The 17,049-nt window shown below is 44.4% G+C and overlaps 1 protein-coding gene across 3 annotated transcripts in view; it reads left to right on the top strand.

The window, feature by feature from the left end:
- Window positions 1-244: 244 nt before the first annotated feature.
- Cndp1 (carnosine dipeptidase 1) overlaps window positions 245-17,049 on the top strand; it is a 51,347-nt gene continuing 34,542 nt past the window's right edge. The window contains exon 1 of one of the 3 annotated variants that reach the window (XM_039096770.2): window positions 245-437. The gene's annotated coding sequence lies outside the window, so the exon portion shown is untranslated. The remainder of the gene's footprint in view (window positions 438-17,049) is intronic. The other 2 variants (XM_063277291.1, XM_008772135.4) reach the window with 2 other exon arrangements.

The raw sequence follows: 17,049 nt of genomic DNA, 5'->3' as shown, positions 1-17,049 counted from the left end.
CTATCTGTATTTAAAAGGAAGGAGGACGAAAGGAATCTCAAGAGTGGGGAGGCAGGAGGATGGCCACAGAGACCAGGTTCTAAGTTGTTCTCCAGCTTAACCCATCGGAGTGCCACACTCAGAATCTGTCACCTGAGCCACCAAAAGAGAAAGCCAAACAATTGCATGAGGACATGCTGAAAATTGTGGCACTTCTGTGCACAATAAATAGAACAAATATGTTGTCTTAGTCAGGGTTTTTTTTTCCTGGACAAACCTCATGACCAGGAAGCAAGTTGAAGCGGAAAGAGTTTTTTCAGCTCACACTTCCTCATTGGTGTTCATCACCAAAGGAAGACAGGACCAGCACTCAAGCAGATCAGGAAGCAGTGAAAGACCCCTGGAGCTGGGAGACTCTCACTCAAGTCTCGGGATGACACGACCCCCCAAGAACTCACGTAAGACTGTCCTTGCTGTAATCACATGAGGTTTATCGATAGGAACCAATGCACTGGGGTCGAGACTCGTATCCCACGCAGGGGTAGAGGAGTTCGACCCCCAGTAGTTGAGAGAAGGGATATTTAAAGGAAAAAGCCACAACCCAAAGGGGTAGGGATGGTGTCATTGGAAAATGTCGAGAATACCAGTGAAAAAATCACAAGGAGAAGCTTCCTATCTCTCAAGATTGCTTTTAAGATTGTAATCTAACTTATGGTCAGCTAGTTCCTGGGAGAAGCTTCTTGTTATCTTTACTAGGTTATGCCCTTTTATCTAGTTCCTGGGAGAGCAGGTTCAAGAAATGTGACCTTAAACCTACTTACAGGCAGAGAGCAGGGTCTGGAAATTGAGGTATTTAGGGCTCCTTAGGGGTGAGATAGCATTTTAGCATTTCTAAACTTCTGACTTCTTGGCTGTATTTTTTATTCTTTCAGCAGGAACTGATGCAGAGGCCATGGAGGGATGTTGCTTACTGGCTTGATTCCTCCGGCTTGCTCAGCTTGCTTTCTTATAGAACCCAGGACCACCAGCCCAGGGATAGCTCCACCCACAATGGGCTGGGACCTCCCACCCTTGGTCACTAATTGAGAAAATGCCTTACAGCTGTGTCTCATGGGGTATTTCCTCACGGGAGACTCCTTTCTCTGTGGTAATTTCAGCTTGTGTCAAGTTGACACACAAAACCAGTCAGTACCCATATCAAGATGCACAAACAAACATGTCTGAAATCTTTAAAGAAAAATGAAGGAATGGCACACACAGGAACCAAAACTTAACAATACTTCATCAAGCATAGTAAATTAATACCAGATGGGCAGGTTATACACCTGTAATCCTATCACTCAGGGAGCTCCTACAGGAGGAATTCAAAGCCAGCCTGAGTTACACAGTGAGCTTAAGGGTACCCTGGACTACCTAATGAGCCCTGTCTCAAACTACTCAAGCAAACAAGTCAATGAAAGATGGGTGTGGAAAACAGGTAGTAACAGATTTAACCATGAAAACAGTCATAGAAGCAGCAATGTGCGGGAAGTTGGAAAAAGATTATTCCAACTGCCACACAAAGAGACATGAACCAAACAGAAACAACTCGTGTGTACAGCAGTCCAAGTTGGGTGAACAAGCACACGGGGTGAGAAGTTCACTTAGTTTCTGTGCCATCAGGTTGGTTGAGCTCAACATCAAAATCGGTACTAGAGAATCAAATTTCAGGATTGGGGAGGCTTCCAGAATGCTAGTCATTGGCAGGTCAGCCATCTTCGTTAGAAAATGCTGTTTCTCACAACCCAATCCACTCTATCATAATTCTCATTCTTTTCTTCAAATTCTGCCAGCCTATGCTGACTTTCATGCTCTGAAGTCTCCAATAACAATAATTATTGTGACTGAGGGATGTTTGGTGAGGTGGGAGCGGTTCCAGTGAGCTTCTGGATGGGGCCCCTAACACACTGAGTTATCTAACATGCAAATAGGATCAAACTACAAACTGTAGTAAGAACTGAAGTCTTCCCTCCTTTCTGGTTTCCAATCCTCTGGTCCTTAAGGCTGGCAAAGGAGTCATCTATTCCCAAATTTTCAACTAATTAGCCTAGAGCAGTGTAGCCATGAAGGCCTTGACTATTCCCCTGAGGGCTATATTGTTAGTGGTAAAAGTGGCATTGACCTCCTAACGTTGCACAAGCTCTGCTTTTCTCTGCTAGAGTCGTTATCTAGACTTCATTCATCTCTTAAGCCACCTTACAAATCGAGTCTCATCATGAGCTGCTCCCTTCACTACTTCCCTTGTGTAGTTGACAAACCATTGTTGATCGTAGTAAAGATGATTGACCCGATCTACATTTTTATTGATAGTGGACCACTAGAACAGTCCCAACTGAAAGACAGCAGCTACCTGGTTCAGAGCCATACACTAAGTAAGGATACCCCCTAGGTACCTCTATAGCACCTATGTAGATATGGGATTGAATGGCACTTCCCCAAATCAAGAATGTTCATCAGGGGAAGGTCTCTGGAGAGAGTTGGGGTGTATAAGGCTAGGGAGAAAGGAATAGCCCATTGGACCAAAGAACAGGCTCTACTCCAATAGACTAGTGAAATCCCAACAGGGGCCCTAGGTAATTCTGTCAGTCACCTGCTTTGGGGATCACCGAGGCTATCTAGTTAACCATCTCTCTAAAGGAAAGGACACCGCTGTTAATCACACATGGGAGTAAGCTGTTCCCTCCATCCTCAGAGACAGGAAGCATATCTATTCAGTGGTGGAGCATTTATTCCTCCAGAAGAGGTCAGTACCTCAAATCCTTCAGTGGAGGAAATGTTAGTGAGAAGGTCTGAACTCATTGTCCCCCTGGGCATCTTCTTGGTATTAGTGTATTTCACTAGGGCAGAAGGGAATAGAACAATTTCACCTCCCTGTCTGCCTGTCAAACACGGGTGACCATCACTCTAATGAACATGTGAACAGAATATTTGATCCATTACAACCAGGCAGTTGCATCCCCCCATGTCCTGTTCTCATAATAAAAGTTAGTCTTGGTTCTTAACCTGTTAGGTTAACTTTAGCTGGATCATTATATGTGAGGAAAACAGAGGGTCTTGTGAGGGCTGTAGGCAGCAGAGGTGTGTCTCTTGGTCTATAGACATGGGCTGGCTTGCTTTTCTTTTTCTTTTTCTTAAAACTAACTTTAAGGAAAATGTGCCCACGGACTTGTCAGCCCCAAATGTATGTGCAATAATTCCTAATTACAGATGAGGACTGATCTGTTCATTTAGGATTGTCAGTTGCCAGAATGTTGCTGTAAAATTATATTTAAAAGAAATGCTGTCTTTTACCCCGCACTTGATCCGTCCCTGTAGTACTCCAAGATATCTGGTAGATGTCTTCATCTCAGTCAGCAAAGCCTCTTACCTGCTTTGTTCTAGCTCATATCACACTACCAATGGCTTCTCTCTGAGTCTGGCAACAATTTCTCTACCCATCTAGTTCCCAAGGCAGGTTGCCACCAGACACGTCTCCAGCCACCACATATTCTCTTGCACTTAAATCGCCACATGAAAGAACACACAACACAATAACCTCTGATCCAATTGATAAGATATAATTTGCTCATCTAGACACACAAAGCCCTGTACACATCCATCCCTTAAGAACATTCATAATGACCTGTAAAGGTGCAGAAAGGAATCTTAACATCTGTCTCCATGCTCTCCCAGCCGCTTCTCTCTCTCCTATTCCAGTCTCCTCCCCTCTCTAAAACTTTTCTCCCACCCATCCTTTCTTCTAGTCCAAATGACAGGCCTCGTTCTATCTTGTACCTGCCTTCACTTGCGTGATGACATCATCTTACATCAGAAAGAGGTGTTACATTCAAGAGTTTTGCAACTAGGAGAAAGCATTCCTCTAATTACTTGGATTTTATTATCTGTGATTTAAGGTCACCTTTATTACCAAGGGAGGTTTATTCATTATCTTGGGTGACAACCAAACAGAGGAGGCATGGCTAGCTAGTACATATGGGTACTGTCTAAGTTAGGGTTACCATTGCTGTGATGAAACACCATGGCCAAAGGCAGGTTGGGGAGGAAAAGATTTATTTGGCTTATGTTCTTACATCTATTCATCAGTGACGAAAGTCAGGTCAGTAATTCAAGCAGAGCAGGAACCTGGAGGCAGGAGCTGATATGGAAGTCATGGAAGGGTGCTGCTTACTGACTTGCTCATCATGGCTTGATCAGCCTGCTTTCTTATAGCTTCACAATGGACTGGGCCCTCCCACGTCAATCATTAATTAAGAAACTGTCCTGAAACCTTGCCTTCAGACCAGTGTTAATGGAGAGATTTTCTCAGGTGAGGCTCTGTCCTCTCTGCCTTGTGTCAAGTTGACATAAAACTATCCAGCATAGGTACACAGGAAGGTCTGGGGTGTGCACACATGTAGATATTTTCAGTCTGAAATGGACTCTGTTGGTATAGTTTTCACAGAAAAGAACAAGACAGGCATCATATGTAACAGTCAAAGGGGGCTGTTGTCTGTTTTATTAATGACCCAGGCATAGTTAGCTAATCATCTAGATGTGATACCATAACAACATTAGAATCTATCTAGAGTCCGTTTGGTGGCAGATGGACCAGAGATGGCCTTTTCTAGGGGCCAGTCCTGGGAATGGCCAGGAACTTTGGAGAAGTCGGTGAGGGAGGAATTGAGTCAGGCACAGGGGAGGAGGGGATTAGGAAGTGGAGGGGATCTTGCAGCCTGATTTGCAGTCATCACACCTCTTTATTTATACAGAACTCAGTGGGCAAAGATAGATTCATGTTGTTCCAAAATATAGATCATATTATTTTTGTCGCCAGACATGTGTTTTAACTTCTTCTTGGTCATAAGTTTAGTCGTTATTGATGAACAGTGACAGAACATAGTTATCTTTCACAATCATTTTTCCTCACCAACCCCAAAACCCAACTTTTAAGAACCTTATGGTTTCAAGGGCACTAGACAGAAAAAAACTCTCCTAGAAAGTCTGGGTGGATTACCACATCCTGAGCAGTGAATTATCACCTTTCAGTGGTCAGAGTGTTCATTGTCATTAGGGCAAGAAGAATCTTAGGACAAAGCTGCTGCAGTCATTATCCAATTTCTTCCATGACAGAATGTTTATTTTATATCTTTGTAGAATTTATTCATATGTCTTGTCTTGACATTCTTTTGTTCCTTGATCATATGACACCACAGTGGCCCCACACAAGCTAACTTTTCTAAGAAAGAAGGGGGAGATCTTAATACTTCATTCTTTTATCATTTTTCTGTACCATTCTTTGTCCATCAGCATAAGTCCCTGTGTAGGGCAGAGATATACCTCCAGGCAATCTAACTTTGTTGCTATATATTTTCCGTGAGGGGCATACCATATGCAGCCCCAGCCAACCTTAAATGCCACATAATCACCTGAGCATATAGTAGGAGAGCCTCCTAAGATCTCTGATGTCTTCATTTGAATCACAACCTCAAGGGTGTAAGGAAGACTTTCAAGTAGGGCCAGATAAGAATATCTCTCTAAAACTGAGAGGAGTTGTATGCTCAGGACTTTCCTGGGGAAGCCTAGAAGCAGTCCTTCTGGGAGGAGGCATAAATGGTTCATAAGAAATTTTCCATCAATCCAATGTCCCCAAGTTGTATGATATTAAAAGATCTACAAGCATGCAATATATGGATCTTAAGACCAGAAGTGGAGGACTACAATATGCTGGCTTCATCGTTCAGCTGGGCTTTGCTGGATCTTTGCCAAGCAGTTGTGCTGGCTTATGACATTTGACATTCCAATTATGCTACAGACCACCCAGGGGAGTGTGTCAACAGAGGGACCAAGGCTTGGATTTCAGGTAGAGAATGGATTCGGCGCGACAGACAGACACAAACTTGAGGTGTGTGCTGCTGCAAAAAGCTTTACTTCTTGGCATAGATTTAAGCAGTTAGAACAGGTACATCATAATTGGCAGTCGTCCAACTCTTATTCATCACCCCACCAAATGTCCCTTGCAAGGAGGAAAGCAGAACGTACAGTCTAGGAAACAATTCTCAGCCTCAAACAATAGTTTAGAAAACTGCAGTTATACTGCCAGACTTGTGGGCACCAGGTATGCATTCATCATTTACCTTTGTTTTAATAAAGTTTAAACTCTATATTTATGGCCCCTCAGAATAGTAAATGAAACTTTTATAACCATAGTTAACTCTTGATAAGTTTGTTCAATTTGTTGGAACTTGTCTATGATCTTTCTAAAAGAATCGCTACTATTTTGAATCATGCTAAACAAAACTTATCCAAAAGGTGGGGGAAGGGCTTTTCTGGAACAGTCATGTTCTTAATAGCTGCAATTAATTTCTCTCCTATTTGCTGGGAACTAATGGGTGCAGCAGTTGAGTTCATCGCAGCCGTTGAGTTTATCAGGGTCATGGTGATGTGAGACGTTTCCGTCTCTGAACTTTCAGTTCCTGAGACATCTAAAGGTACATGACCATCTTCCCACCTGCTATATTCTTTTTTTTTTAAGATTTATTTATTTATTATGTATGAGTACATTGTAGCTGTCCTCAGACACACGAGAAGAGGGCATCGGATCTCATTACAGATGGTTGTGAGCCACCATGTGGTTGCTGGGAATTGAACTCAGGACCTCTGGAAGGGCAGTCAGTGCTCTTAATCGCTGAGCCACCTCTCCAGCCCTGCTATATTCTTAAAATCAGATATTGTTGACAGCTTAAAGTTGCTAAGATTACCAAGGCTAGAACACAGAAGGCACCTCCACTGCAAGCATAGACCCTGGTCATCATCTATTTGTAGGGAGACTGCCCGGGACCTCCAGGAGGCCAAGCCATTCCAGGCACAGGCCTCTGTTCTGGATAGAAACAAAGCATAAGAGCTTCTGGTCACACAGACTCCACTGGAGTGGGTGTGGCACCTTTAGATATGACTGTGCCAGCCAGCCATCTTTCTCAGAGTCTGAGGAGAGAGACTTCCACAAGTGTAGTGAATCCATCTTTTCTCTGCAGTTGGGACCTCAGTCTTACTGGTAAGCGGCACCTGATATGGTCACTCCCAGGTGACTCAAGCTTGGCCTCCTTCTAAGATTTAATTAGAACTCAATCATGGGGTAAACTAGGCTCTTAAAAGGAGGCATCTGAGGGTTTGGGGATTTGGCTCAGTGGTAGAGCACTTGCCTAGCAACCGCAAGGCCCTGGGTTCGGTCCCCAGTTCTGAAAAAAAAAAAAAAAAAAAAAAGGAGGCAGCTGGGACACCAGGCCCTGTTACCTAAAGGAGAATAAGACAAAGGACAAAACACACACATAATTCCACAGAAAATGGTCTCTGCTCTTCAATGCATGAAGACCAGCAGATTGACCCAAATATGGCAGCCTGTAGGATATTTTATAAACAGATAACTGGTCCTTCCATGGGGCCGTTCTGATTCACAGGCAGGCAATTGGAAGACAGTGTTCAGGGGAGCTCTGTCTCCAGGACAAGTTTGGATAATTGATTCTTTAGAGCTTGATTCGTCTCTTTAATTTCACCTGAGGAGGGAGAGTTCCAAAGGTGTGCTAGGCCCAGTGACTTCCCAGTCACCGTGAGTCCCCTGAGAATCTCAGCTGTAAAATGGCTTTGGTTATCTGAATCTCTATTTTCTTTTCTTTTTTTTTTTTTTTTTTTGGTTCTTTTTTTCGGAGCTGGGGACCGAACCCAGGGCCTTGCGCTTCCTAGGTAAGCGCTCTACCACTGAGCTAAATCCCCAGCCCCAAGAATCTCTATTTTCAATTAACCTATTTCTAAGAGCACTTTACCAACATTAGAAGCAGCAGCACTTGGCAATAGGATAGCTTCAGCCCAATTAATTAATTGATCACTATAAGTAAACTACATCTAAAAAATACCGGTTGCCTTGAGCATCTCTGTGCAATCAATTTGGACACTCTGAAAGGGTCTTTCCCAGGGTGTTGGAATTTAAGGCATGGGGTACCACCCCCTGTTGTGTTAAATATTAAAAATAGGTAACCTTTATCCTGTGGTAGGCCAGCACCCGTAGGGCCACGTGGCACTGTAGGGTACTTATATCTCAGCAGCTCCACGCTGCCCCCAAGTACTCTCAGACCTAGGCAGTCCTTTCCAGCTTTGGTTTCTAAAGTAAGTTCCAGCATCCACAGGGCCATATGGAGCTATCCATAACTTATCTCTGGTTAGTATCTCTTCTGGCTAGCAGTGAACTGTCTGGTTCCGGCTACCCGGTAAAATCATGACTCAATAAGCTGTAATTTATCAGTCAGATTTATGAGTTAAATTCCCAATCCACAATACATCCACACAATGAACTCACAACCAATTGACCAAGATATAAACCACCCACCTAGATAAGGTAAATTGACCTATAGAAATCCATCCCTTGGGGTTGGGGATTTAGCTCAGTGGTAGAGCGCTTGCCTAGCAAGCGCAAGGCCCTGGGTTCGGTCCTCAGCTCCAGAAAAAAAGAAAAAAAATCCATCCCTTAAGAAATATATATATATATATATATATGTATAACTACCTAGGGCCATTTAAGACCGCCCGGATCTGGGTCATCCTTCTCCATCTTGATTCTCCCCTTTCCCTTCTCTCTCGCCTCACAAAAACTTTGTCCCCACCTTATCTTTTTACTATCCGATCATGGCCTTGACCTAACTTGTGCCAGCCCTCACCTGGATATAGACATCCACCTACAACCACCTACCTGCCCTGCCGAGATATATATCTCCAAAGACACAACCAGAGTTCGTATAGATGGCTTCTTCCTTTTCTTTGGTTATGTTAGGGCTGGGTGAAGAGCAAGCTACACGCTCGAGCACAGCAATCTGGCTCTTTCACTGCCTTCAGTCTCTGCTCCTGTGATAAAGTCTCATGAGCAGCATCAACGTGGGAGGAAAGGTCTGTTTCATCTTATGGTTGACGTCCGTTGTGAATGTAAGTCAGGGCAGGAGGCTGGGGGGACGCTGATCAGTGGCTTGCTCCTCCTGGCTTGTTACAGACCCTAGGACCACCTCACCATGGGTAGAGCCACCCACAATTCGCCCCCCCCCACCACACACCGCACACAAGTCATTAATCAAGAAAATGCCCTGGGCTGGAGAGATGGCTCAGCAGTTAAGAGCACTGACTGCCCTTCCAGAGGTCCTGAGTTCAATTCCCAGCAACCACACGGTGGCTCACAACCATCTGTAGTGGGATCCGATGCCCTCTTCTGGCGTGTCTGAAGACAGCTACACTGTATTCATATACATAGAATAAATAAATCTTTTTAAAAAAAAGAAGAAATTGTTCACATTACCACATTTTAAAAGCAATAATAATAATAATAATAATAATAATAATAATAATAATAATAATAATAATAAACTATTTTAAAAGAAGAAAAGAAAAGGCCTTACAAGCTTACCTACAGACCAATGTTATGGAGGCATTTTCTCAATTGAGTTTCCCTCGTCTCAGATGAGTCTAGCTGTGTCAAGCTGACAAAGTACCAGCCAGTACATGCTCTATCAGGGAACGACCACTATGCCTTTTCCCCATTATGGTTTGAGGGAGCCATCTTTAAAGATTTGGAGTCCTTGTCAGAGAGTTTTCTGAGGTCAGGTTGGACTTGGTGAGGTAGTCTACTTGATTTAGACAGTGGTTGGTGTTCTCAGGGGCTCTGAGTCTCACTGCAGACAAGGAACATGCTGGGTTTGAGGGACAGTTGGTGGTAAGGCTCAGATCATACTTCTCAAATATTGTGGCTTCATACTTGAGGATTCTAGGGTCAGTGAACCATCCTCGCCCCTTTAATCTGACTTGGTGCAGGCCCCAGTTGTCAAGGAGCTTGCAAAGCTTAGCTCTCTGCTCTCCTTGGTTGATGGTACAGTGGTTGATGATATAGCTGCTGCCGCTGACTGCCTACATGTGGGTCACTCTGTAGTTACAGGGTCTAGGGGGCTGGAGAAGAAGGTAGCTCGTCTCTGGCCCTATGACTGAGAGTTATGTCTTAACTAGGGTCTCATTGCTGTGATGAGACACCATTACCAAGGCAACTCATATAAAGGTAAATATTGGGTCTGGCTTAAAGTTTCAGAGGTTCAGTCCATTATCATCATAATGGGAAGTAAGGTAGATTGCAGGCAGACTTGGCTGGAGGAGTCAAGAGTTCTACATCCTGATCCAAAGGCAGTCAGGAAGGGACACTAAAGCAACTTCAATTTCATAGCTTCTTGTTCCAATGTCTGGTCTTTTGGGCTCTTCCAAAGGGCTTGGGTCACTTCTTTATGTCTACCCTCTCTAGCATTCTGGGCTCTGGTTAACTCTACTCCGCTGCTGCTGCTGTTCTTAATGGTCATCCCATGATACTGGCATCTCCAATACAATGGGGGTTTCTGTTGCAACTCGGCTTCACCAATAGCCTCTCATAGACTGTCCCCATGGTGTCAAGCCTCATCTTCTTTGCATTATCCATTCAGTCATGGGCCGTCAACTGCAATTGAGGCTACACCCTCACCAGTATTCTTCCCTGGCCTCACCTGTTCTCTCCTCTTTAATCCTTCAAAACCAATACCACTTGGGTGACTCTTACACATTGCCAAGTCCGACTAACAGCATGAGTTACAGCCTTGACTATCTCTAGAACACAGCATCCTCCTCCTCATCATCCTCCTCCTCATCATCCTCCACCTCCTCTTCTTCTCCTTCATATTTTTATAAATTTATTAAAAAATGAAAGCAATTGCAATGACATCAGTGATCATCTGTCCTCCCCTACTGGGGAGTGCTGGTCTTTTTTTAATCACCACTAATTTCTTAGCTCCCACTAATCAGTGAGAGGCCAAACCTACTCCATCTAGGGACTGGACTCCATCATAGAAAAAAAAAGAAGAAGAAGAAGAAAAAAGCCTGATAACTTGAACCGCAGCTGAGCCCAAGCTGCAGCCAAGTACCAGGAAGGACCCTAAGGCTTGTCCTTGGCCCATACCCAAGAGTTACTCCCTAAGTACTTCCTAACTGCAGCCAATCAAGATAAGTCTGATTGCTTCATATGTACTTTTAGACTGTTTGTGATAGTTCGTGGTCTTGCTTCAGAGCACCCACCTGTCAGCTTACAATATTTATTCTACTAGACACTTACCAGGGTGGACACCCCCTCACTTGCTCCCATTTCCTATAAAACCTTGTTCTGATGAGGGACCGAGGCTAATTCACCAAACTGTCCTGTTGCATCAGGGCTGATGGTGAGTAGGCTTAAACTTGAGTTTGTAATAAAGAGACCCTAGTGTGATTTCCTTGGAGTCAGCTCCTGGATGGTCTTTTGGGGTTCATGAACAAGGTACAACCAGCATCAACTGTCCCAGTAAACCCTTCTATTCTTGACTCTGATCCCAGAGCTACATGGTCGAAGCTGCCAAGTCCTTCTACTAGCTGTGGGTGGAACATGGCCTTCCTCCCCACCCCTGTTCTATTACATCATCAACAGCTTTCTGTTTTGAATGATTTCATTGACTGCCTAAGCTTGTCTTGAAACTGCTTGGCTGTCCTGGGACTTGCTTTGTAGACTGACCATGAACTCAGAGATCTGCATGCCTCTATCTCCTGAGTGCCAGGATTAAAGAAGTGTACCCCTACACCTAGACCTAAGCTGTTTTTTTTAATCCCTTTTCACGAGATCTTTATAAGTTCTAGATTGTAGTTCATTCCAGATTTTGTCTAGTTGACAACAGAGAATACCAATCACAGACTCTAAAGACCATTCCTTTCGTTATATTTACAAACAGAAGGGCTTCTCAAGTGAGGGTAGTTCTGGTACTGGGCTGAAACAAGATTTCTTCAGCTTTGGGCAAAATTGACTTCTCAAGGTACTGTATAATGGTTCATGTTCTAGGAGTTTGAAATAAAGGCTTTGGATTTCAAGGCCGTGTGTCAGTCATAGTCTACAATATTTGATTAGTCCAAACTTTTTCTGAGATCTGTTTTATTTTTTAAGTGTCTAAGGGTTTTACCTGAATCACAGACATGCCTAGTACCTGCAGAGGTCAGAAGAGGGCATTGGATCCCCTAGAGATGGACATATGGATGGTCCTGGGCACATGAAACCACATTGGTGCTAAGAACCAATCTCAGGTCCTCTGCAAGAGCCAAATATGCTCCTAACCTCTGAGCCATCTCTCTAGAACCATCTAAGGACACCCCCCCCCAATACTTTTTCATTTTCTCTCTTTTTTTTTTTTTTTTTCGGAGCAGGGGACCGAACCCAGGGCCTTGCGCTTGCTAGGCAAGCACTCTACCACTGAGCTAAATCCCCAACCCCTCATTTTCTCTTGATAATTAGATGCCCTAAATATGGGAATTCATTTTCATTTAATTGTAATTTTCCTTTGAAGATCTTTAGGCCCCATGTTCATTCATCTTGGGATGTCACTGACAGGAAGAGATCATTCATGTACTGAATCAGGTTTACTGGGAGGAGCGTCTCCTCCTTCTCCTCTGGTCTTTTATTTTTAAGATTTATTTATTTATTATATATAAGTACACTGTAGCTGTCTTCAGATACACCAGAAGAGGGCATCTGATCTCATTATAGATGGTTGTGAGCCACCATGTGATTGCTGGAATTTGAACTCAAGACCTCTGGAAGAGCAGTCAGTGCTCTTAACCATTGAGCCATCTCTCCAGCCCCTCCTCTGGTCTTGATATTACTTTATTTTGTTTGGGAGAGAGTCTTACCATGTAGCCCAGGTTAGCCTAGAACTTACTGTATAGACTAGGATGGCTCAAACTCACAGAGCTCCCTGGAAGCTCTGTTTTAAAGAGCTGTTCTGAAAAGTGTCCAAATGAGATCAGTCTGTTGGTATGACTTGTTTCCTATCCATCTGGAGAACCTCCCACTCAAAGGTGAAGAGATCCCCACTATCCTCAGCCAAAGGAAAAGCCCCAGTGGATCTTTTAGGTCAACAATGCTGAAACAACTACGATGCTATGGAGTCTTTCTGAGGAGAACATAGGGAATTGAGAAACATAGAGTGTTGGCCGTGGACTATCTTGGTTTCACTGCTCAAAGGTCTTGATACCATTGGTAAAAATCATCACATATTCTCACAGTAAGTCTCACTGGCAAGTTAGACAGAGACATACAGAGCTTGAGAAGGCCATATCATACCAAACCATTACTCATGGTGTTAATCCTAGTCTCCCTTTAAGCGTATGGGACACTGACCTCATCTACACTGAGGAATTTAGAGTACTATAGATCGAAGGGATCTTTATATCCCCTTTATTTCTAACGTTGTGTTAGACCTCAAGAAAGATATCCTTTTCTGCTTGCCGACTCAAAAGGCACCTATAGGACCACAGGTGGTGGTTACAGTCAATGCTCCAGCACTAGCCACAAATGGCCGTGGCCGTTCAAATCCTCTCCTGCTAGTACTGATGGAGGATGGTAATTACACATGCCCCTGCTTCAGTGACCTGTGCCAGCTTACCTGAAACTACAAGGGGCCCAGGACTCAACATCAGGCACGCTCAGCTTCTGGTGATTTCTGCCTCATTAGAGCTTCGCCTCTTTCTTAGAAGGTTACTTAGGGTTCTCCGAGAAGGGTCTCCTTTGTCAGCGTCCTTCATCAGTCAGCAGCGTGTGAGCCTTGCCTTTGGCAATGGGAATGAATCTAAGTCAAACTTAGCCTCAGCCAAAACTTTCAGGTCAAATTGGCTGATGAGATCGCGGTAGATAAATGGTACAGAAGCTTAGTCTTTGTGCCTTTGCCAGGCATGCATGACAGTGACAGACTTACCAAGGGAAGAAGAGGTCAGAAGTGGAGAAGGTATGCACTCGGGTACTATACTGTGTGCACTGCAGTTCAGCAGACAGACACGGCTAGGAGAAAGAATCATAGAATCATATACAGGGAGCTGAGAGGGTAGGGATCTTTTCTTAGCAGTAAGGGATGACTTACTGTCATCTCATGTGTGTGACTATATCTGAGGGTATAGAGGTCTCACTACCTCGCTAAGGAGTAAATTTTATTCATCTATTGTCTTTCTAGAGCCTGGCCTCTCTGGGTAAGAGTCTAAACATTTGTGTAAGATCTCACAAATCCCTGAATCAGGACTGTCAGCGTGTAGGGATGGTTGGTTATATCTGCCTATACATTTCTTAGAACTGCTGCCTTCATCTTGAGGGAGGGCGGCTCTTTGAAGGAGGCCCCGCCTTAACCGCCCCCTGGGTCCTTGCCACTCCTCTCTGTAGGGACCCTTGGACCCTGTTCTGCCAGTCTGGGATGGATCTGGGATTAACTCACCCCGGAAAAGCCTGAGGGTTTTGTTTTCTTCCTTTGTATTTTGTTCTAAACCAATCACCGTGAAAAGCTGGGTTAATAAAACACGTTTTTCCACTGTCATAATAAATTCCTTGAAGCAGAAACAGAACAGAGCAGCCTTCTCCACGCAGGAACATTAGGACGGCAGGAGACTTGGTAAGTAAATATTTTGATGCCCAAATTGGTGTTGCAGACAACCTCTGGCAAATGGGAGACAAGGGTCTCAGGGGCAGGTTCAAGAGAGATGCTAAGCAAGACTGTTGGGCAAAGAAGTTTCTTAGACGAGTTATTAATTCATGAGCAGATAGACAGCGGTTGTGGGGGCTCTGGGTAAGTTCTGGCCTTAGCAGCATAGGCTGATGATGGTGAAGACTCTGAGAATTAAGCCCTTGTAGCAGAGTTCATTCTTAAAGTTCCATGAGAAAGGGAGAAGACTTTTCACCATGAGACTGCAGTCAGGTTCCCTGGTTCCCCAGCAGGTAGCAGAGAACTATCTGGGTAACAGGATATATGGCCACCAATAGCCTTTGATGTAAACTCATTTCCCCAGGTAGAAAATCCTGGCACCTGGAAGTCTGTTCTTCTCTCAGGCTTCCCGGACCAATAGGATGCCTGTCAGGGGCTCCTGCAGGTACTGTGGCCTTGAGCAGTAGTCTGGATTCTAACGTTGCATGCCCAGCTTTTCTGTCTATATTAGAAGAAATAAGGGAATGGTTTTAGAGGGGGAGGAAGCAAAGGATAATGGGCATTAATGCAGAGGCCGCAGCACCGTCATCTCCTATGTAGACCCTCATTGTCCAGGACTACTAGTGGGGTAACAGGTTCAGTTCCAGCTCCCTGCTCTCAGCTATTTGTGCTGCAAGTGGATCGTCATTGGTAAAGGTGGCTCAGGGTTGGCGGAGCACACATGTTGACTAGCCTGGAGCAAGAGGATGGGGAAGGACAAATGATGTCATACGGGGCAGGAAGTCTGGGCAGCAGCTGTCTAATGATTTGGGTGCCTTTTGACTCCACTCGGAATTCCAGAAGCCCGATTAGAATCCTCCTAATGGCCCCTTTGTTAGCATCACCTTTAGGGAGTATGTAAGCTTCCACCTTTCATTGTGGAAATGCGTTTAGGCTAAACTTGGTCTCAACTTCAGCTTTGGGCCATATTGGCTGATCAGACTACAGTACTGGTTGCTATAGAAACTTGCAGTCCGTGTGACTTTGCCACATGGAAAAGCTAAGATTTTGAGGATCTGCTCCTTAGGCTAAGGTGGGCAGCATGGCAATGGCATAGCTGAGGATACCCTAGGAGAAGGTTAAAGTATCTGAAGCTAAGACTGGGACACTGGAACCTTTGTTCCAAACACACTGCACCCAGCACTAGTAAGCAGAAACCCAAGCTTGAGACAGCCGTCTGAAGAAGCTCTAAGGCCAGGCCTCTGCTCCAGAACCCTCATCTGTCCAGTCTCCCTTCCTGTTGTTCAGCTCTTCTTTCTACAAACACAAACACCAAGAGTAGAATGGTTTGAGGCCCAACATCATACACACACACACACACACACACACACACACACACACACTTACACACACACATACACACACACAGAGGTACACACACAGACACACTGACGCAGGCACACACACACAGACACACACACAGAGGTACACACACAGACACACTGACGCAGGCACACACACACAGACACACACACACACACACATAGAGATACACACACAGACACACTGACACAGGCACACATGCAGACACAGACACACGCACATACACATAGAGATACACACACAGACACACTGACACAGCCAGACACAGACACACACACACACACACACACACACACACACACACATACATGTAGAGATCTTGGTCCCTGGTGGCTTCATGCAACTATGAAATCTCAGTCCTTGTACCTAAAGATCTGAGAGCTGTTTCTTTCTCTTCCTGTGGTGTTTTACTTCCCCCCAAACTCTCCTCTTCCTCTTCTGCTTCCTCCTCCTCCTCCTCCTCCTCTTCCTCCTCCTCCTCCTCCTCCTCCTCCTCCTCCTCCTCTATATTTATTTAAAAACAGGGTCTAACTATAAAGCCCTGGATGTCCTGGAACTTACACTACAGACCAGGCTGGCTTTGAACTTACAGAGATCTACCTGCCTCTGCCTCTGAAGTGCTGGGACTAAAGGCATGTACCATCATGCTCAGTCTCTTTTCTTTTTAAAAATAACCTCCCCTACCTTTTCTTTTTGAGGGAAATGGGTTTCTGAGCCTCCATCCTACCTGAGGAATATGGGTAGCTGCTGGATTCTGAAGGAGAGGCATTTTTCTTTAAGTGTGTGGCCCGTGGTATGTGCACTATGTTCAATTGCAAGGTCCCACACTTCAGCGTATATAAGCAGCACAAGTTGAATTAATTACCAAAAAAAAAAAAAAAAAAAAAGACACACTATTGGGGAAGGTGAGATGTTAGGGGGAAGTCTGGGAATGAACATGATTGAATTACATAAAGTCTAAAAGAATTAATAAAAACATTTGAATTGAAACCCTCTTAGTAACAACTGGATGGGAAATAAATTCAAATGTTAATCAAATGTCAATGACTTGCCAAGCATCTTCCTGTCTGAGATTGGAGATGCAGCTTGATGGTATAACATTTGTACAAGGCTCTGGTCAATCCCCAGTATAGAGGGGGCATTTTGCAGTCTCAAAGAGCCCAACGTG

This window comes from Rattus norvegicus, chromosome 18 (assembly GCF_036323735.1).
Source record: "Rattus norvegicus strain BN/NHsdMcwi chromosome 18, GRCr8, whole genome shotgun sequence".
Taxonomy (NCBI): Eukaryota; Metazoa; Chordata; class Mammalia; order Rodentia; family Muridae; genus Rattus; species Rattus norvegicus.
Note: the sequence above shows the minus strand (reverse complement) of the source record. Positions and strands in the feature narration are given on the sequence as shown.